At 45.8% G+C, this 22,817-nt stretch overlaps 1 pseudogene across 1 annotated transcript in view; it reads right to left on the reverse strand.

Annotated features, from left to right (window-relative positions):
* Window positions 1–919: 919 nt before the first annotated feature.
* Window positions 920–22,817, reverse strand: part of LOC144142435 (alpha-(1,6)-fucosyltransferase-like) — a 57,298-nt pseudogene continuing 35,400 nt past the window's right edge. The window contains exons 4-9 of the transcript XR_013316986.1: window positions 20,546–20,631; window positions 17,150–17,297; window positions 13,181–13,295; window positions 7,990–8,254; window positions 3,762–3,951; window positions 920–1,111 (exon numbers count right to left, since the gene is read on the reverse strand). The product of XR_013316986.1 is annotated as an alpha-(1,6)-fucosyltransferase-like (transcript). The remainder of the gene's footprint in view (window positions 1,112–3,761; window positions 3,952–7,989; window positions 8,255–13,180; window positions 13,296–17,149; window positions 17,298–20,545; window positions 20,632–22,817) is intronic.

Consider the following 22,817-nt stretch of genomic DNA (forward strand, 5'->3'; position numbering starts at 1 on the left):
CGCACTAGTACAGCGCTTCTTTGCATCATAAAGGCTGCAGCCTCAGCTGCTCGGACCCTTCAGACAATGTTGAGAAGTGCGTACTGTCTTGGGAAGTGAGGTTGTTGAAGCAGAAGATACAGGACTATTTCGTGTGAAAGTAAGGCCTGCAGTTTCACCAATAAAATGTTTTTAGAAAGGCTATATAGCGTCCAATTCCTCAGCTTGCTTATATTGAATTATCCACTATATCGAACTGACAGGTGTTTTTTTAGAAGTTAGATATGATTGGATGTGTGTGCGTGTGTGTGCGTGCATATTAGCTTCTTTCCCAACTTTTGTAGGTGAAGCACTTCACTTTTCAAGCGCTCCTATTTTCACAATACCTTTGAAGTGATCTCAGACAAATGTCAGCCATAACTGCCGACACTTTTTGTCCTACAATACCCTCATCACCCTACTCCTCTGGTTCATCTTCTAGGGCACCATTTACTTGCACGAGGATCACATGATCTGTAGGCTCCTCAAACACACAAGGTCCACATCTGCAGACACAAACTCCTAAGTCTCTTGGATGCAGGCCCAAACTTCATCTTCATTACAGTTTCCCACAAGGTCCTTCTTATAAAACTCCCTTTCATCGGGTCCCTTCTAATTAGTGAAGAATTTACTCTAGGGACCCAAAAAAGTTGCCCTTAGTAACAGAGTGTCTCCTGTAACCATGTCTCTTGTATTCGATGCTGCTAACATGGTGAACATGGGAAAACCAACCAAACAACTTTCAAATGTCTCTTATAACCAAGTGTCTCTTGTAACAGCGTCTCCTGTAACAAGGTTCTACTGTACCTAAGACCAGTTCCTTCAAACTAAACAAGGTTGGATTTTGTCTCAATGGCCCCTTTTAATATAAGTAGGCATCCACACTCTCTCTCACTTAAAACGCTGGAAGATTTCCTCACTTTTTCTTGATCTCCTTGATGACGCTGGGTTCATCCGTGGCAACGAACACCCGTCTCTGCACCGCAGCTCGCGTCAGCTCCAGCCGCTGAAGAAGTCCTCCGCGTGCTGCATGTACTCGCCCACGTCGTGGTAGGACGCCTCGCGCTTCTTGTCCGTGCGTCGAATGTGCATCCTGGAAGGCAAACCAGATTTAAAGGGACCCTGCAACACTTTTGATAAGCGCTTCCACTCTTTCCTTCGCGTCTGAAACCACTGCGAAAGCTATAGTCATCGCCAGCACGGAGCGGCCCTGCGTGGTTTGCTCGTTGCACCATTACGCCTTCCATTTCTGCTTTGTTTTTGTGGCTTTTTTTTTTAAGTTGCTATCGAAAAGCGTTCATTGCTGCAGCTGAAGGAAAACCGGCTAACGGCCGCTAATGGGCCTTAGTGATGTAATTCGATCCGTCGAAGAACATCAAGACCGGAAAGAGAGAAAAACCTTTCGAGCAAGTTTACAAGTTATCTGATGGGCATAGGGCAGTAATTTTTGGCTGAGGTACTTTGCGGCCCCCTAATCTAAGTACTGGGTGTGTTTCGCGACTACGTTCTGCAAGCATTTAGGATTTCAAAAAAAGTTGAAAAAAGTGTTGCAGGTTCCCTTTAAAAATACAAGCAATAGGGCACAACCGAGATGAAGGAAATGCATAAAAAGTGGTGGAGCAGCACCACCTGTCATCAACTGTACATTGCACATGGCCTAGGCTGTTGCAATGCACAAATCTTCGTTGCCCTTCCATCAGTATATACAATGAAAGCGAAACCAAAAAAAATTTGGCCGACAATTACGATACTCCTTAATGTGAAATTTGACTGCAGCGTGAACTGCGGACAGCTGCTGTGCCTTGGAAAGCATTGCGTCATGATGGCGCGTGCCACTCTGGCATCACCTAGCAGCACATCGCCTCCACCGAGCATGTCTCATGCAACCTCGGCATACCGTTTTCCCCCTCACGCTTTCACCATACTTTCCTTTTCCACTTTCATGCTCACTCTATCTCATCCAACTTCGACGTCCTCCTCGTTCGCTCGGTTGTGACAAGGCCAATGGCAACGCCCAACCACAAGAGCGGGCGCTTAGGAACTGCGCTCCGAAACGACGACGTCAACAATTGAAGTGCAGCAGACAGTCACCTGTGATATGTTACAAGGTGAACCAATCTATAATAAATTGCTTTTTCTTCTGCTTTTCAAATATCTGTGAGGCAACATCTACATAGCAGAATGGATACACGAGGCTTGCAACCCAGAAGACTGCAGGTGGAAGGACCAAAAAGTGGCATCGAGAACTCTGGTAAGCATATAAAGAGATGGAAATGGTTTGAGTGGCAGTTTTGCAAAGCTCACAAAATCCCTTGACGTCGCGGTTACTCATAATGCCTTATTTTTCATAGGCTACCTGAATCACTGGGAGGACCATTTACTAAAAGAAGGTGGAGATTCCCCTATGGTTGTTCTGGGTACACAAGCGAAAAGGCTGAAAATATGTAATATATGGCACGACAGTTATAGTTTTAAATTTTTAATCTGCCCTTTGTGCTACTGCTTCAGGGCACAAAAGCCCACCCAGAAGAGTTCTTTTATTCCGAAATGCTGATGGTGTTTTGGCGTCTGCTACAAACGACTTCAGGTCAAAATGGTGTACACAAAAGTTACATTTGGCAATGTGGGCTACTGCAAAACTTAGCAAAAAAAAGTGATTTCTGGCTGGGAATGGAGAAGAATCCAGGTTGAAAAAAGCGATTTCTCGCTGGAAAGTGGTGCACAGTCCAGCAAGAAAACAATCAATTTCCAGACAGAACGTGTTGTAGAACCAGCAAGAATAAAGCCATTTCCAGCTGGTAAGTTGCACTGATGTGGCTGGAAATAATGGCATTTCTTTAGGAAGAAAAGAAGGATTTCAGTTACAAGTGTGCATCCTTCTAGCTGGGATTGGTGCAAACTCCAGCCAGTAGACGTGTCATTTCTGGCTGGACACAAGCCTGGAAATTTCGATTTCCAGCCACTGGTTCCGGCAGACACCTCACTCCAGTCCAGGCTGGAAATGATTTCAGGCTGAAAGACTGTTTCATAACACAGCCAAGACTGGAAATCATTTCCACCTGAGGCTATACTCTTCCCACCACTACCGTATTTTCCGGTCTATAAGCTGCACTTTTTTATAAGCGGCACCCCCCTCAAAACGGCAGTTTTTCCAAAAAAAAAAACGTATATATGTCGCACTGGTGTATAAGATGCACCAGTGTACAAAACGCACTTGTCAATCAGATAGACTGATAAAGGATCATTTCGTTAGAAAGTGTGGTGAAAGTACATGGTTGCGGCAACCACCACCTCTGAACACATCCCCCGGTAACACGTGCATCTACCGTCCAAAGTCTAGACAGAACTCCTCAAAAATGGTTTATTGATACACAGATGGCATGTACTTACAGACGGCAATTAGGCAAAACCATCGAAGCCTTCTTGCTCCGACTCGCTAACAAATAATTAATTCATTTCGATCATACAGCTGTGTCTCTTAACGTGCGCTGACATCACGCAGCACACAGGCACCTTTTTAAGCGCGGACCACACATGACCACGACGTAGCAAATTTATTTCATACGTACGTCGCACCGGTGGATAAGACGCACCAACGAAAATTTCAGGAAAAAAACGCAACTTATACACCCGAAAATATGGTACATACTCAACCATGTGTGTATGCACACAAATCCTATTATTCCCCCTCGCTTTGCAAGGTTCGTACATCAACTGGGCCAAACGCAAAAAACCAAACTCACGCCACGATGGGATGCTTGTAGCCACTTTTCTTCTTAAAGTCTTCTATTGTCTGGAGTGTGGAGTTCTGCAGCCGAAGAATGTATCCCATGACCTGCCCGTACCACCAGGCGTAAGGGTCCCCATGATTGGCGGCTAGCGTCGTCATGATGGAAGATGGCATATCCAGAATTTTGCTGCGTTCCTTTGGGCCTGCATTTACAGTTGAAAGACACCGTATGCAGTGATTATAGTCAATTCAAAGTTAACAAACACCTTTCAAAGGCAGGAGTCAAGCAAGAAAGTAACATTTTTTTCCGCGTTCTTGGCGACATGAAGTTAAACGCAAGTAAAGCAAGTGGGGAGATCAAATTTCAAGCTGAATAAGTTATTAACAGAACTGTGAGAATACCTAAGCGAAACTTTGACTACTTTGCAAGTAGTGTTTGCACCTTGATTCGATTTGCAGTAATGTTTTGCCATTTGAAGTATTTGAAGTTTTCAAATATTTGAAAGAAGGGTACCTGGCTAGTTGGTGATTCATAGTGCTTCACCGTGCACAAACAGACAAAGACGAATAAAAGTGACACCCACAAGGAAATTAACAGACACAAGTGCTTGTGCGTGTCATTTTTCTTCCTCTTTGTCTGCATGCTGTGAAGCGTTATGAATGACCGAGCAATTCAAGTTGGCTCTGCCACACAACATACAAGCTTTCTAAGCTTCACCACACAACACATCTCTTGGGGTTAAATCTTTTGCACAACGTTAAAGCTGTGCATGAAAGCTTAACACGTGTAAACTTTATGCGAAACGAGTGTGCGTTAGTTCGTGTAGAACACTGCTTGTGTAAAATTTGTCGAAAAAAAGCTTCCAGTATTATAGTGGTATGAGTCAGTAGTTGAGACATCACGCGCATTGTTTGCAGTCAATTGGTGGCCCTTTTCAACGACTAGGGGAGACCAGTCAAGTGGTATACAGTAAAACCTTGTTACAAGAGACACTCAAGGGACCCAGGACTCATGTCTGTTGTAACCAAGGCATCTTGTAGGCATAGAAGAACTAACAAAACTGTTCTCATTCAAATGTCTCTTATAACCAAGTGTCTCTTGTAACAATGTCTCCTGTAACAAGGTTTTACTGTACTTGCATTCACAGCACATTAAAGAACGTGCATTTTTGTTTCGCTGAGCTGATCCGGACACCAGCAAAGAGAAGATATACTGCAATTTCTGATGACCAGAGTTAAGCAGGAGCTCTTAGCTGGCCTTGCGCACAGCCCAATAAAAACCGGCAATGAATTCCTCTCAGAGGGCACCATGATTCAGCAGACGCTTGACATGTGCTCAAGGCCCTACGACCGGCAAATTGGCATGTTTGCTGCAAACCCAATCGATCCAGTTGGTGTCATAACAGACACATAGCATGAAACGATCCGCGCCATAGCATGTGAAGAACTCCAGAAACTTTTCGCAACGATGCCACAACCTAGGTTGCTTCCCTCACTGACATTATCCAGGAAGAAGAGCAACAAACACTAAGAATATCTACCCCGCCAGAAGAGAGTCAAGAACCTAAAGCCTTGACCTACGCCTCAGTTGCTCACCATCCCAGCCACCCTGCCGTTCATTGCCAGGAGGTCCCGCCATTTTGCCATCCAATGTTGCCCGCCTGGCCACCAGCAGTGCAGCGCCACGATCCCGGGAAGACCGACCTATGGCGAACTCCTGATCGTCGTCCGCTCTGCTATCACTGTGGAGAAGCCGAGCGCATCTAGTGATGCTGTCCGCACAAGCGACTCAGGCTGCGAGGTTTCCCCGCCAACGCACCTCATCCGTTGCCCAGACAGCACCCCAACGAGATTGACGATGACCTGAACTGCAGCAGCTGAGGCCCAGTGAGTTTCAATATGTTCGCGATCACCCTATCCATATGGATCGCCAAGCCGACGCAGCAATGCTGACCTCTCGCACGTGAAAGGTCCCACAGCCCAGGAAGCGGAAACTATAGCAGCATCTTCTGGAGGTGAGGGGCTACACTATGGAGGAAAACCAAAAATCCTACAACAACGCAACGATGCACCGAAGACCAAGATTCATGACGCGCCCTCAGCCCGATGACCAGATCTAACCCTGGTGTGACACCCAAACACGACGACCAGCACACTGCCACCCAACATGACCTACCCCATCATTATCACGACGACAACAATGGAGACGCATGGTTCCCGACCGTCAACACGCACAAGCCGAGATACGACGACCCAAAGCACCCGAAACTCGGAACGTGACAACGTCTCACCTACAGATATCCATCGACGGCCTTGACGTGGTCGCTCTAATAAACATGGGAGCCAACTACTCAGTGATGAACAGATCACTCACAACAAAGCTGAAGAAAATTATGACCAGCTGAGATGGTCCGCACATCCATACAGCAGGAGGTCACCTCGTCACGCCAAGTGGAATGTGTACATCGTGCACCACCATAAATAGCACCACATACCCCGCTGCTTTCGTCATACTTCCAAACTGTTCGCGTGACGTATTTCTTGGAACAGACTAGGAATGAACGTGGGGGGCACGTTCGATTTGGTCAGCCATTAAAGAAAGAATGCAGACAGTTCTCCAGCCTCTCTCGTGTTTACACGGAGGTACAACCGTGCTATTATTGATCTGCAGGCTAAGTCAGTAAGTTTTTCTGCCAGTCCCGCCACGACACCAAAGCCAAGACCCAAACAGCGTGCTGTTCTAAGGATTGCTGATGAACACGTCACCCTGCCTTCCCGTGCAAGCCTCTACTGCTCAGATCGCCATCTACTGTTCAGATACTGATCCTGACAGCAACGCACTTGTGAAAAGCAACCCGAGTTGGTGTCTCCGTTGCAAGAGGCATTCTGCGCTTGAAGCAAAGAAAATCATGCATTCTGGTTACTAATTTCACCGAGGAGTATCAGCATTATAACAAGGACACTTCTATTCCCTTCCTCGAATGAGTTCAAGAAGCAAGTGACGCGATCGCCACTGCCAATTTTCAATGCAAATCCGATGGCACCTTCAAGCCTGCTCACTACTTCAACGTGAACCCCACACTACTGCAAGAAAGCAAGAAAACTTAAAGGCCAACTGCACCCAAAATTTCGACCTCTTGAAAACACTTAGCTGAAAAAGAAAGCAACATGCAAAATACAACAGCTGAAATACACACGTGGACGCAACAAGCGGTCAGCAAAAATCGGCCATTTTGAAACCGGAATCGAGGACAGCGCGGCTATTAAAATGACGTTGCAGCCGTCTAACGAGCAGCCAGACGGTCAGCAGCTCGGGAGCAAGCCTGCGTGCAAGCTCTACATGCACACAGGGCAGCAGATGGGTGAAGCGTTTGCAGCAGAGCTCGACCGGTTCTCCAGCTGCGTGGCTGGCCAGAGGAAGAAGCCCCCCGTCGGCTGGAGCATCACAGGCGCGTCATGGCTGTTTACGCGATCCGCAGGCAGGTGCAGCGTGGTCTGCGGCGGAGCTTTTTTAAAATCTTCTGACTGGTTAACAAGGCATTTCACAGGGCTACCACTCGTGTCCCAGCTGATTTGGTGGTGCTTACTACACATAAAAAATAAATTTGGTTGAAGTGAAATTTGAGTGCACTTGGCCTTTAAGGGCTGAAACAGTCTTTAAGTTACACTTGGACTATGAACTGCGCCGAAGTGGAGGGCACCGGATTAATTTTGACCCCCTGGAGATCTTTAACACGCGCTGAAATCTCGACGCACAGGCATTTTAGGGGCGAAGCCCCTTAATTAAGGGCTGCGACTGTTGGCGTCTCCTGCTGTCGTCATTTTAATCGTTGTCGCAATCGGCGTCTCATGTAGTCACGGTGCTAAAACACCAGAAAACTCATTTACGCCTTGCGCTAGAACGTAATGCGTACTAAAAAACACCGAAACACTCGTCTATGCCTCGCGCTGGAACGCTTCATGCTTCAAAGGCAAGAGACTTTTACAGCAAAGCTGTATCCTCTACCCCCCAACGGTTTCATCTCCGTTGGCAATAACGCCAAGGCACCAAGAATACACCTATACACTGCATGCTTTGCCCCTCTCCAGGTTTCACATTAGTGGAGATGTTTGCTTTTTAAATCCATCAAAAGGGCAGCCCCCACAGCCAGGTTCGAACCGGCATCCCTGAGCTCAGCCACCCAACACCATAGCCACTAAGCCGCCGCTGGGGATTTCACTGACTTCAAAACTCCACTTACTGGAATCATAACCAGGGTAGCCCTTTATAATCATGTTTTCGGAGCCCGCGTTGTCGCAAGTTGGTCCGGTGACCGGCTGGAAAGTCGAGGACCAGCCCCGAGTCCCTGGTGCGTAGTGCCACTTGGTGCTGTTCAGAATGACCGTGCGGTTCATCTGCAGGGCTGCGACAAAGCACCACAGCACGTCGTGGACGCTGGCCGCGAATCCCCACGGATTTTCCAGAAGACAGAGCAGCTTGGGAGCTGACTTGCAGTTCGTCGGATTCTGGATGACGGAAGAACACAAAGAATTGCACGCAGGGTTTGAAAACTTTGATGCGTTTTAAATAAAGCTTCGTGCACTTGAAAGGTGTGATTCATTTTGTAAGCTTTCTTCGTGGCAACCTCTGGTAAAAAAAAAATTCTCCAACAATTCACTAACTTTGCAGATTTTCTTGCAACTTGACGGTGGCCGGTTGGCGGTGTGACACACATACAGAATAATTGATTGATTGATTGTAGGGTTTAACGCGCCGACGCAACGCAGGCGATGAGGCGCGCCGTAGTGGAGGGCTCCGGATTAATTTTGACCACCTGGGGATCTTTATCGTGCGCCGAAATCTCGAACACACGGGCGTTTTTGCTTTTCGCCTCCATCAGAAAAGCGGCCGCGGCGGCCGGGAATCGAACCCGCGAACTCGTGCTCAGCAGCGCAACGCCTTAGCCACTGAGCCACCGCGGCGGGTCACATACAGAATAACAAGGATCAAAAAAATGGAGGAGACAATTAGAACCGGTAAAATGAATGCAACACCTGCAGTGCTCGCTTTCTTTGGTCCGCATCCTGTTTTATGCTCTCTCAACACTGAATTATTACTCTGAACACTGAGAAGTTCAGCAGAAATCACTGCCAGGTTGATTGATTGATTGATTGATTGTAGGGTTTAACGCGCCGTAGCAACGCAGGCGATAAGGTGCGCCGTAGTGGAGGGCTCCGGATTAGTTTTGACCACCTGGGGATCTTTAACGTGCGACGAAATCTCGTACACACGGGCGTTTTTGCTTTCCGCTTCCATCATAAAAGCGGCCGCCACGGCCGGGAATTGAACCCGTGACCTCGTGCTCAGCAGTGCAACGCTGAGCCACCGCAGCAGTGCTGCCAGGTTGTCGATGAAGTGCAACTGCTCGCGAACTGTGAGAACACTGCCAGCTCAGAAAGGGTTAGGTATATATCTTATTTTTTTATTTTATCTGCCTAGTTTTTCTTGCTTCCATTTATTTGTGGTATTCTTATTAGCGTATTTTTTTTATTTCTGCAGTTTTTTCATGGTGTGATCCTTTCTCTCTCTTTTTCCCTTTTATAAAAACATTGTACTTGATTCCCACATACCAGTCAAAAACTGAGTGCCTGAGAAGAAAACCAGTGCTAAGGCAGCATGCCCTGCATTCAAAAGCATGTGTAGCATTTTTTTTTTTTTTAAGCAAAGTGTTCTATGTCTCCTCACCGATGACATTCAAATTCATGCCAAAACACACTGCACGAAATCCAACTTTACACTACTGGTTTCCCAAATGACGATGGTAAGCACAAACACACACCAAGCGCCACAAAATAAAATCACTTCCCATAGTTAGAATCGAACCTGGGTCCGCCCCGTCATGAAGCCGACGTCTATCTGACTGCACCATTTGAACACGGTCGAACTAGTTTAGCGTCGTGTTTCAATCACCTTGCTCTTCAGAAAGGAGCTTCGACTTTTTTGACACCCTCCTTTTTGACACCCTTTTGACACACACCCTCCTCCAAATCTTTTCCTGGGCTTCTCTATAAAACTCCACAAAAAAAAATTTTTCAACAGTGCCCTGCTATCTCCCCTAGCTTAATTAAAGGGACCCTGCAGCACTTACGATTGACTACTTGGAATGTATTTTGGGGTAAAGTCTATACGCCTCGAGCTTCGCGATCGCTGCGCCACCTGCCGCCGCTTCGCCGCGGCGCTTACGGGATGTCCGCAGCGCAGCTGATAGCGGCTCATGCAGTGTTTTGGTTCTCTTTCACTTCTTTTTGCCTTTCCGCGCTATAAACATCGTGTTATTGCGATGTCTGTAAGTAAATAGTACGTTTAGGGCACTTTAAAAAACAGCTGCGTCCTGATTATAGTTGTTGAGTGCTCGAACGCCAACAAGAGCTAACCGGCGACGCGGTACTGCGCGCTTCTTCGCGTTGGCAACGGCAGCAGCATATCACCACTGTCACCTCCGAATATCTCAGGCGCAAGTGAATTCTATTGACGCCTCGTTTAGACCTGATATTGGCACAGTGAGAGGCAGGTTTCATTTTGCAGCGCGAACAACGAATTCGGCCTTGTTTTGAATGTATACATCGTCCATAAATATAATTCGGGGAGGTGCTTATACCTAATATACCTGGCAATAACTAGTGCATTTTGCAGAAATAGAGGCCACACGAACATGTTAAGTATATTCCAAGTCTATGGGTCGTTAAATATGAGCCCACTCCCGCCTGATAGAACGGACCAAAGGGAGTTAATGAAATCACGGAAAAATAAATGGTCTGCCAAGTGCGGAAGCAATGTAATAGTTCATGCGAGAATAACAAAAAAAAACACTGCAGCTTCGCAAATTCTAGAGACGTTCGTCTTACCTTAAGCAAGATTGATTGATTGATTGATTGTAGGGTTTAACGCGCCGACGCAACGCAGGCGATGAGGCGCGCCGTAGTGGAGGGCTCCGGATTAATTTTGACCACCTGGGGATCTTTAACGTGCGCCGAAATCTCGTACACACGGGCGTTTTTGCTTTTCGCCTCCATCAGAAAAGCGGCCGCCGCGGCCGGGAATCGAACCCGCGACCTCGTGCTCAGCAGCGCAACGCCTTAGCCACTGAGCCACCGCGGCGGGTACCTTAAGCAAGGTTGAACTCACTAGACAAACTAGATGCGAAATGCAGTGATGTTCTCCAAGACAGGGAGGGGGAGGAGGGTGCGCTTAACTGTCGTTGAAATCTAGGAAAGGCCGTTTTAGTAAATCACACACAAGCTGCGCGTTCACCTTTATTTTGTTTTTCTACTTTAACGAAAGGGGGATCACTCGGCGGACACATTTTTAAGTACAGTAAGGAAGTTCACAAGCGATAAAAGGTGTCGTTGGATTGACTGTGATATCTGATAAGGCCCCCTAATTTCACTTGTGCTAAATTCTGCAAGCGCCCTGTGTCATATGATGATGTTTCGAAAAAGCGTTTAGTCACGGCTGCGGATATAAGCGGAGGATATATGTAACCGATGACTGTTTGGGGAAGCTCACCTCGCGACAAGACGACCCAGCCGTAAATTCTTTGTGCTGACTCTCGCGTGTAATTTTGCATTATCAATATTACTTATTGCGTAGAATGTCCAAGATATTTACGCCACATTGGCTTGTTCAGGGTAGGGATCAATATCCGAGATATGAAGCGTAACTGGCGGGCTGTCAGGTATGAGTGCTCCACTAGATTATGGAACCACACGAAACCGATTTACATCGCAGTGTATAGCCGTAGAATGAGAACCTGAACGAACGCTGCTTACGGAGTTACTGTTAGCAAATTTCAGGGCAGTGCATTTACAATGAGATCCATGCATATATGCCGGTTTCGTGACGCCGGCTTTTGAAACATACCTGGCGCTTATGCAGACCGAATGTAAGATTGCGTAAGTAAGATCAGTAAGGGCAGTAAGATCGCGTCAGAAGCATTTACACTATCGTAAATGCACCACGTTTGCAAACAGAGTGACTGCTCCACATAAATATGTATTTCCAACGCATACCAACGGAAAATATCAGTTGCGAACGTGCCTCAAAAGCAACGGCAACAGTGGTGAGCGGGCCGGCAACTCCCGCCACTGCTTTCGAAACGGGCCGCTAGGGGGATTTCAGTGGCACCCCTACAGGCAGCGCTCGAGGCGTATTGTCCCAGCAATCTCCTCCCGCAAGAATTATGAAAATTTATTCACTATCACCGAAACTACGCGCGATGAGAATTGTTCCATCTCAACTCGACCGCGGACAACGCGACGAAAGCTGCGCGCTTTCTCCCGGAGAGGGGGGCGGCTCGCGGCTTTTTGTTCGGTGGCCTTCGATATATCGTATTCCGGGAAGTTTTCTCCTTTTCTCCGCAACATGGAGGGGTCTGTTTCCAGTTTGGTACCACAAAAAGCAGGCATGGCTGCCTGCTCGCAAGCAAGCACTCAGGCTCGTAGGGCGTTTTTGCAACAATAAACGCTTGTTGTTGAGTGGTCTCGTTGAAAGGAAAGCATTGAGTCCATTACCCAAACTCCGCACGCACTAAAACAAAAGAAACACCAAAAGTATGCGTGCAGGTTCAGGCATAGAAGAGGTTGGTACACAGCGCCGACGACGGTGGATCGTGACAGGAAATGTGAGAAATAAGCCCCGAAGTTGACCAGCGACAGCCAATAGGACAGCCATAGCCAAAATGATGTCATTTAGGCCATGCCAGGGGTGCATAATGAGGAGAACTCAATAGAACGCGATTGGTTTTTCCACGTCTTTCACGGTGATTTGTGTGCTTACCGCTTCATGTACACGTGTAATATTTGGCACAAGTATTCCTGGCGGCGTAATCTAAACGTAGCGCAGGTTTACTTGCACTGCACAAAGAGTGTTGCAGAGTCCCTTTAACTCCTTTCAGCGTGTAGCATCTGCCATCTTAGGCACCAGGCACCGTCCCCACTCACAGAGCTCTTATCAGTAGTAGTACCACTAGCAGAGCATAGCAGAGCAAGAACCGGAGCTGTGGCATAATAACTCCACCGTCTCCTCTCTGGGTGGCTACGGGCTGCCACTGTGCCTTTGTTGCCAGGCAGCTTTGCCAATAAATGGATGGACACCATAGTTGCCTGTTTACAATATTGATAGTTTCTTCCCACCAATCAACGTTTGTCAAGCTTTCCGCTGGCGGCCTGTGTGCAACCAAACTCTTTGTAGCTCTCATCATCAATTGTCCATGCTTCCCTTTATTCTTTATTAGTTATTGGTACATGCACAAATGGACACGTGAAATTTGCAACTTAAGCAGCAACCTCATACGTTGGAACAGTAAGTATTGGGAAAAACAAGCAATGAATTTTTCTTACCACCACTTTTAAAAACTAAAAAACCTTTCCCACTGAGTTTTTTTTCCTGCTTACCTGCATACGGTCAATTGATGCTTGAACAAAGTTGCGTAGTTTTTGCATTTTTGCAACACTTCTCCGGGTAGCCTGGTCAGTTTCCTTGATTACATCAATGTCCGCCTCCATAACCCTAAAAAAGCACGTGAATATAGAGGGTTAAAAATTGTCGGCACAAAGTCGCAGGGGACAAGAATGGACCGGTACATCAATGATGGGATAACTACACAGCTGGGATAAAAACAGAATAATTGTGCTCTGAAAAAAAAGTTTGGTAAATATGCGTAAAGGTTTGTATGAAACAGAGTCCTTTGGGATATGGGACTGAAATGTGTCCCCAAGACCATTTCACCTCAGAAAATCAAGCTTACTAAGGGCGAACCTAGTGAATGTGTTGTGGCCTTTAGATCCACAATGTTTGTTACCAGGGGCGCGCCAGTACCAAATACTAGCTTTCGAATCGAATATTGAATCGAATTAGGAAAAAAAAAAACTAATATATTGAATCGAATATCGAACATCAGAAATTTTTTACAAGCCTCGAGTTCTCACAGGTTGTTGTGCAAAAAATGAAGCTGCTTCACATGTTGGGGAGTCATGATGTTTCTTTTATGACCTAAAGGACGTACTTTTCAACTCTCATTCACAGCAATCCTGTCATTGATCCACTATAAGGCGGTATACTTCAGGAATCCAGAGCAAGCACGGTAGGCGTTTAAGAACGACTTTGCGGTAGAGTTGCTGTACCGCAATCATAGGCAACGACTAGACAGCGCCTCGCAACTCCAAAGTGAGCACTTTGCAAGCAGGAACGATGGGTGCAAAAGGTGTACGTTCAAGCTGATTCCCAACAAAGATTATGTACCCACAGCAAAGATCAGAGCCATTCTGTAACCCCGTCGGCTGCAACAGTGTAGCTTGAATTGAGACCATTTTTTCTAAGCCACCACAGGTGAGGCTCAAGCAATACATAGATAAATCAGTAGTTTTGAGTGCATATGAAAATTACATATGGAGTATATAACTTACGGCCATCAGTGATGGTTGGTCATCAGCTGAAAGCTGATGCACATGAGTAGGAAGAATTATATAGTAGACATAGATTTCAGATCAACAAATGATGTCACAGCAAAGCTTCTATGCTTTCACTTTTATCTTGACCAGGCTAATGAACAAGAAGTTTGTACTTGCCCCCACAGAACACAGGCATTATTGTTTCAATTTATGTCAATGGTTGCCAGAAGTCATGATCAGGAGACACAAACAGCTTCAATTCAAAAAAAAAAAAATGAAATGTCCTACAGAGAACGTATTAGTGTCACCCCATTTATGACTTTTCACACCATCATAAACAAAACAAAAACTATTTTACCGGCAACACGCTTGCACCCATGCTTACAAGCTAACCAGTTGTAGTTGGTGTGAGAGGGAACTTATGGCAGTGCCAGCAGTCCTGGAGAAATAAAAGTGCTGAAGAATTAGCATGCACGCCGATGTTTTAAATGGAAAGCTATCTTAGCTGTACCGGTGGTGTCCTATCAAAAAACTAGTGCATTTTCCCAAAGACCGGTTGGTCAACCGAAAAGCTCTGATAATATCTCTGCAAACTGGGCTCCCATTGCCTCAAAACACACTTGAAAATCACGAAAAAGGAACGGTTCGAGACGAGACCATACTCGCATCGATTATGAAGGAGAACAATTAGTATACTTTAATCTCATAAACCACCTGTAGGCATACATATAGATCATTCGTAGACGAATTAACTTAGTGCACGAAAAGTCGTCACTTAGGTTTACGCGTCGTTTGCAATTAAGGTCTGCGAAGGTTCTATGATCGATTGGACGTACTTTCAGTAAAGGGTGAACGCACTTAGTTTCGTGCTTTTCTCAACTTTATTTAGGAAGGAACAGTAAATGTTTGGTAAACAGCATGCGGCCAGAGAAAAAGAAGAAAGAAAAAGCCGGAGGGAAGCGTGGCAAGGCAAGAGCAGCACGGTCCTCAAAGAGTTCTCTGCTGGACACAGACACAGAGGAGACCTCAAAAGCTAAACCGCATCTTCCTTCTGGCTCTCAAGACTCCCTGAATTCCAGAAAGCCGAGCCGCGGAAGACAGGTGGCAGTGTGGAGGCAGAAAAGAATGCAGTGATCGGCAAGCTCTCGGCTGGCTGCGAACATTGGGAGGACCTCAATGTCAAGCAACATCCTTTTCCTGGTCTACAAGACCAGCAATGGCTTGGCAGCTTCGGAAACGCCAGGTTTTTTTTTTTTTTTTTTGACCAGCAAGTGTACGGGCCAGTCACGACATTAGCTAAACGCAACCTCACCAACAGCCAGCGCACCATCACAGCGACCACTGCACGAGAGTCAAAATCTATGTAGGCAGGACTTTTTTATAGGGGACTGGACCGATTAGATTAGCTTTGATGTTCATTTGTGTATATTGTGCATTATGTTATGCAATTTTCACCGTTCAATACACGTGCTTTTCTGTCTGCATCCAATGTCATCACACCTCGTTTCCTCTCCACCGGGTCGACCTAACCTCCTCACCCAAAAACAACCTGTTACAGTTAGTACCGCAATACTCTAAATGCAGCCCTGATTGAGATCTTTAGAGAGCACTCCCTGCATAAACAATGCCACCAAATGGGCACGTTTTCATAGTGCCACGAACTTGCAACCTAGAACTGTGGGGTAAGCGGGAAACTTCAGTTTGCCTCATCTCCCACTATATCACAGGCAAAGCACACTGGATACCTTAGCTGCAGAAGTCCACAGCATGCTGGAGGACTTTGCAAACCTAACGTGATTGCTGCTACTGATTCATTTTTATTCCCACAAAACTCCCAAAGTACTAGAGCCATACACATACCACAGAAGTACAGTAATACCTCGTTAACACGAAGCAGTAAAAACCGGGAAATATTTCGAGATAAGTGGAATTTCGAGAAAAGCAAAGTTGCTCAAATTGCCATGAAATATTGAGTTCTCTGCAAAAAAGGCGCTACTACTTACCAGCTTTTCAACAGCAGCTTCCAATCTTGCTTTTCATAAAGGTTTGAAAGAAAAAAAAAATATAAAAGATGTCCAGCGGCTGGGTTTTGTGGCATTGCAATTTTACCTAACAGAAAAGAACTGCGTGGTGCTGGTTTGCTTTGCGGTCGCACTTGGGCATAGTAAGGAGTGCTCTAGCTGCTTGACACATTGCATGAGCTGATCTTCCCCACCACTCTATCACGTGAACCTCTATCCTCTAGTACACTATACCTATGGGCATGTCTACCTTCACATGACGTGCCATAGGCTTGCTTGACGAAGTTGATATGCCTCTAGGCTCAGGCTTTACGTTCGGGAAAACATCTGCTTTGTAGTAGTCGCGGCTAAATGAATAAAAAAAAATCAAGGGACTGAAACGTGAAACAGGAGCGAAAAATCGAGGGACTGAAAAAGGGAAACGGCCCGCAGCAGCGAAATTTTCGCTCCACTCTCAGTCAAGATTTCGAGATATCCGCTGTACGGCCCAAAAATACTTCGAAATAAAGGGCAACAAATACATGGGACGCACAGGAAATGGTTCTGTGATGCGGAAAATTTCAGCTTAGCCAATTTTTCCGAGATATGAGAGTTCGAGTTAACGAGGTATTACTGTAGTTTAAATATAACTACATTCGATAAAATCAATACTTATATAAAAACCCGCAGTGCTAAACATACTATAGTGCGAAGAAAACAACAAACGACAAATGCAAGTGCCAACTTCCAACCAAGCTTTTGTTTTCTTCATCCTTGCTTGTTTAGGCCATTTTTTTTTGTCTTATAAGTCATACGGCAACTAGCTCAGTAACAAATTTTGTTAAATCGGTACTTATGTCTTTTCACAGGAACATACTTAAGCATCACTTAAAAACACAAACCTTCACAGCAGTTCATTTATTACAGCAAGTGAAAGAGAACATTTAATATAAAAGAAGTTTACTATACGTACCTAAGGTATTCACGTGCTTTGACAAGGGTCGCTTGGCTGCAATTTCTGTCGCACTTTGAGGATCCTAGGTGGCGCACCAAGAAGTCGCGCATGCCGGCTACAGTCGCCTCGAGCCTCGACAACCGCTCCACATGACGGTCATCCTCTTCTGGAGGTGGAGAGAGATGGTGAAACAAATAGTTTTCATCAAGAGAGCAATTTTAGGTGTGGAGTACCTTAGGACCGCACAATGTCCATCCGTGTTCGTGCGCATAGCATTCAAAATCGCAAAAAATCACATAGGCACCGGCAGGATTCGAGCCTGTGTCTGGTAGACCAGACAGAGTTAGTGTCAGTCGTCTGACCTTATTGGGCTACGACCGCAAGTTAGTATATGAGAGTCAAACGGCTTACTCCCTCGCCTGTAACGGTGCGGAGTACCTCAGGACCTCCCAATGTCCGTCCGCCTCCATCCGTGCGCACACCACCATCCAGCGAAAATCAAGCGAAATTCGATTTGAGCCGTGACTTGCAGTTTCATTTCGGGAATAATCAAGGTGCAACTCACGGCTCAAATCGAGTGACGGTCGGGGTGCAAATCGGATGTCACTCGGGGCGCAACTTGGATGTCATTTCGAGTCCCCGTACTCCGCACCCTCGCCATCATCCACGGAGTGGAGATGCTGCCATTTTTTTTTTATAAGAGTTTACGCAGAAGACGGTTGTCCTAGTCACAGAAATTCAGGCCAGTTTGAATCCAGTACACCACAGCAGTGTGCTTAGACGTATGGGTGAGCTTCGTAACATGAGAAAAAAAAAAGTACACCGAAAGGGCTAAATTTTATGCGCCGCAGGAACAATTTGGCACAGGCATGGTTCGCCGCCATGCCTTGAAAAGAAGGGTGCTTTGATCAGGAGTTGCCTTATTATGAAAAAAAATAAATAAGAACAGATGATATTGTATAACATGGCTACAGGTGTCAATAGAAATTAATACACCACATTTTATTTATACAATGTGAAAATGTTGCTGAAAGTACTTCTGCACAGGCATCAAAAACCTCATTTTAGAGCTACAGAATGTGTTCACGGCACTCTGTATGCTCTAGCAAAATGCTAACGAAGCATCTAAAGCAAGAAAGAACCTGCTACCTATATTTTTGCATCATTCTGAAATTGCTTCCCGTGCAGCCATAATCTTTACTACGAGTCTAATGAATAACACGTTTCAGACACATTAAATGTATGTTGACATTGGCCAAGGTTTGTGCATCGTGCAGTTTCTCGGTGGATTCACAAACTGTCCTGTGACATTCAGAAGAACCTTCCCGTAACATCATGTGAAAAATAAATACGAGAAAAAAAATTCCACAAACACTGTTTAAACACAGCTGGTAAACTACACATCATGTGTGTTTGCTAAGGAAGCCCACTATTTCAACTCTCTTTTTATGACAAAAGAGAGAGTAGGGTCAGCACTTTCATAAACAGTTATGGTACAAATACATATTACTTCCTGTATGCCCAAAATTTTGCGGGATCTACATCTCTCCATGGTAATTTATGCCAAATTTTTGTTCCCTTGTGTTGCCATTTTGTACTGATATTTTTTTTTTAATTTTGTGCACCATTCCCTTATCAAGCACCAATGCATGAACGCCCAGATGTTGGTTGATTGTAGGGTTTAACGCGCCGACACAACGCAGGCGATGAAGCGCGCCATAGTGGAGGGCTCCGGATTAATTTTGACCACCTGGGGATCTTTAACGTGCGCCGAAATCTCGAACACACGGGCGTTTTTGCTTTTCGCCTCCATCAGAAAAGCGGCCGCTGCAGCTGGGAATCGAACCCGCGACCTCGTGCTCAGCAGCGCAACGCCTTAGCCACTGAGCCACCGCAGCGGGTCAACACCCACATGTGCTTAGTCCTGACTGCACAAGTTATCTTTTTTTAAGCTCGTTTTTGAAAGTATAGATATAAAAGCAAATGTATTGATATTCAAAACTACTCAATTCAGTCGGCAGTCAGTCTTTAGTGTTTGTATTGGAAGGTATTCATTTCGATTCACCATCAGTTTTTACTATTCATATCCAATCACAGTCCCAAATTTGACGGGTAACACACGTACATCAATCCTGCAAAAACGCACACTCACCAAAGGAAACAGAGTGCCCAATGTCTGCCATCTTGCACAACCCAAGCCCCCTCATCGTCTCCCAACAGATGCACATGGGAAACATTCAAACAAGTGCACTAAACAAAGCTGCCCTGCATCATGCAATTCAATAAAAGTGTCGTTCATGCATTGGTCACCTTTCTTTTCAAGCCTGCTTTGCATCGTGCAGAAGCAGAGCGCGACGCAGTGCTTGTCCTGCGTCTTTTCTTAGTCTTTGCAACCCTAGTGCTGTAATGTGTTCTGGAACCAAGCCAGATTGCACGATTTCTGCTGGCAGTGCAGCAGCAGCTATTGCAAAGCACGAGCAAAGCAGGGTGGAAGACTGTTAAAAAAATTGGCCGCGTATCTGCTCCTTTCGTTGCAAATGTCAACAAAAGACCATGTCGACTTTTGCCAAGTAAATGCCTCCCTTCGCTTTCCCGCTCACCTCTCGTGTTGTTCCTCTTGCGTTGCGCTCCTCCCAAGGTAAAAACGCCAAAGTTTTGCTGAAGTCAATTCAAATTTACCTTGTTTCACTGCTCCAGGCCGAATGCCTCAATGCCAGCGCTGCGGTACGGCAGAGACGCGCATGAATCGAGGCGCCCTACTTTGACGTTTATAGAACCGTGTTGCCCTAGTCCAGGTGCGTTCTAAACAGAACGTGGAACCTATTTAGTGGAACCTTTCATAACTGTTGCCGCTTGAATTCTTAAAATGCCGCCAGAAGCATAGTTGCGTGGGTGACGGCAGGCGACAGTGTGAATTTTTTTTTCTGCAGTAGATGTAGTACTTCATTTCGCAGAAATCAAGCATTCATGAATTTTTTGTAAAGGAACACTGTAAATATCCCTTGTGTATTAATTTTCTGTCTTATATTTGCGTAATGTCTTGTTCTTGTTCAACAATGTTGACAAGTGTGAACATTGAAACCAGACTTAGAAGTTTAGATTTGGTTGTGAATATATAAGACTATTGTGCAGACTTTGTTTCACTTTGGCCCAGCGGCTGAATTGAGTCACAGACAGACAGACAGACAGACTAAAATTTCTCGGTTTAAGTGGCCCAAGAAAGACTATCGTCTTTAAAAGCACAGCAGCACACCTCCCCATTGTACTCGATGGGAGAATACTGTGTGAATGTCAGGAACATAAAAGCGTCAAGGCCACGCCAAAGCCACATGTACAACTAGCTGCTGATCACATGAACACTGGGGCCAAGGGTAAAAAGAAAACAGAAAAAGATGAAACCAAAGAGAGCCTCACCAGTCAGCATCGTAGAATCGAAGACCCTTCCGCCTCCAGAAGGCACCGTCGACTTGATATTTGAGGTTGAAGGCGTTTGCGTTGAACTGCACAGCAAAATTAAACATAAGGCTGAGGTGCCGCATTGCTTTCCGCTCGAGCGCTGCACTCATATATGCAAAGGAAAGTTTGACATCCACCTGATTGCAGCCGTACGTCTACAAAGGAAAGCTATACAGCTTTCTCAGAAACTTCTCAGTTGAAGAAAAATTCGTCCTGGTCCAGGATTCGAACCCGGGACCAAGACAAACCCGGGACCAAGACCAGCTTTCCTTTGTAAGCTGTATGGCTGCATTCAGGTGGATGTCAAACTTTCCTTTGCAGAAACTTACTCCACCTTGGGGATTTCCCCTAAATCTGGTCAATTAACTGCACTCATATATGCACCTGTTTGGAGACATCAAATCTTTATGTCCTTCTTTTGGGGGTGAAGCCCCTTACGGGCTTGGGTTGTCGGCGTCTCATGTCGGTGTCATCTCATGTCATTGTAGTGTCATACCGTCCCAGTACTAAAACACCGGGAAACTCATTTTTCAACGCCTCGCCACACTAGAATGTAATGCATACTAAGAGAACACACCGGGACACTCGTTTTCCAACACCTCGCGCTAGAACGCTTCGTGCTTCAAAGGCAAGAGACTTTTACAGCAAAGCTGTATACCTGTACCCTCCAACAGTTTCATCTCTGTAGGTAAAAACGCCAAAGCGCCAAAAATACACTCAAATACTACATGATTCACCCCTGCCCAGGTTTCACACTAGTGGAGAAGGCCCGGAATTTTTTTTTATTGCTTTGATTAATTCTTACTAACCTGGAAATCATAAAACAGTGCTTTAGATCCTTGAGATCATAAAATAATTAGATACAACACAATGAACATTGTCAGTTTCACCTCCAATCGCTTCAATACCAGAAGACCGCATACTACCGAAGCCCGACACTACATCACTGGTATGTCGTTGACGTCGCAACTGCATGTGCATTGTTTCGACCACGACAGTTCGTGCCAATCATCCTGCTCCATGTGTGCAGCCTGGCTAATTGGGCCAATAGGAATGCACGCACTTTTGGTGGCTGTTTGGGCACAATCAGAGCAGCCAACTCCGAGCAGCGAAGGTCCATTTTACTGCACTGCCTGAAGGTGCTTAGGCCTGCCATAACAGAGAATATTTGATGACCGCTTTTACTAGAGGCACCCTAAATTCTATTGTGGTTCTTGCAATTATAATCAGTTCTTTTTCTCACATGTGAAACTGTTTTCCCAAAGGGCACCACTTTATGGAGCGGTGTAGGTAGGGTGACCACCTTTCTACGAGAAAAATGCAAGGCACAGTGACAGATAGCAGAATGCGAACTTGGCTACAATAATCTATTTTTTAACTTTCGGGGAGATTTTTTTGCAATCGCATCCCCGCAGTATGCATCACCGCAAGGAAATACAGTAATCCCTCGTTATAGCAAAGCCAGCGGGACGGCCAAAAATTTTGTTATAAGAAAGGCTTTGATATAAGCGACCACTTGAGAAAAGCTGAAGCATTTGAGCTTTAATTGCACCACAGCTGTGAGGAATCAAAGCACAATGTATTCAGTGAAACAAAACTTTATTCAGGTGCAAAAAAGGCAGTGAGCTTTGGCTGTTTCAAGTTCCTGCTGGGCGTGAGCAACCCCCTAGGCCTGCTCCAATTCGGCCAAGCATTGCATGACGCTGCCATCGCCGCGCATAAAAGTGGCAGTGGCCAATTTTATAGGGGGCGTTCAGGCTTCACAAAACGCTACGAGAGTTTTGCGCTGGAAAGCACCGCAAATGCAGTGGCTCACGTGGGAGGTTGTGCTTGTTCAACTAAAAAACGGTTAACTGCTCATTGTGGGTACTCAGCGCAATCATGAAAACTGACGGGTTTTGCACTAGGGGCTTTGTATTATCACTGGGCTATTTTTTCTCGAGCTGTGCAGTTGTTAAGTTTGCGACACAAGAGTTTTTTGGCGCCCTGTTGTCGACGACACTGCTGATTCTATAGAACTGGTGTCGGCGTTCGCGCACCGTTGCGTCCACGCCATTGGCCAATGTCTAGGAACAAAATTCAATGACCCTACTATGCATTTGGACCATCTGTCTAAAGTCGGATGGGGTGAATTGAGCATGCTCAAGAAAATCGCCGGGGAAAGACCAGCTTCAACCAGCTTCAGACCAGCTTCAACCCGCCATGTTGATAGTCTGACTTGCCGCCGATC

The sequence above is a fragment of the Haemaphysalis longicornis genome, unplaced genomic scaffold, assembly GCF_048455015.1.
Source record: "Haemaphysalis longicornis isolate Haplotype H1 unplaced genomic scaffold, Haemaphysalis longicornis Haplotype H1 scaffold_6, whole genome shotgun sequence".
NCBI lineage: Eukaryota > Metazoa > Arthropoda > Arachnida > Ixodida > Ixodidae > Haemaphysalis > Haemaphysalis longicornis.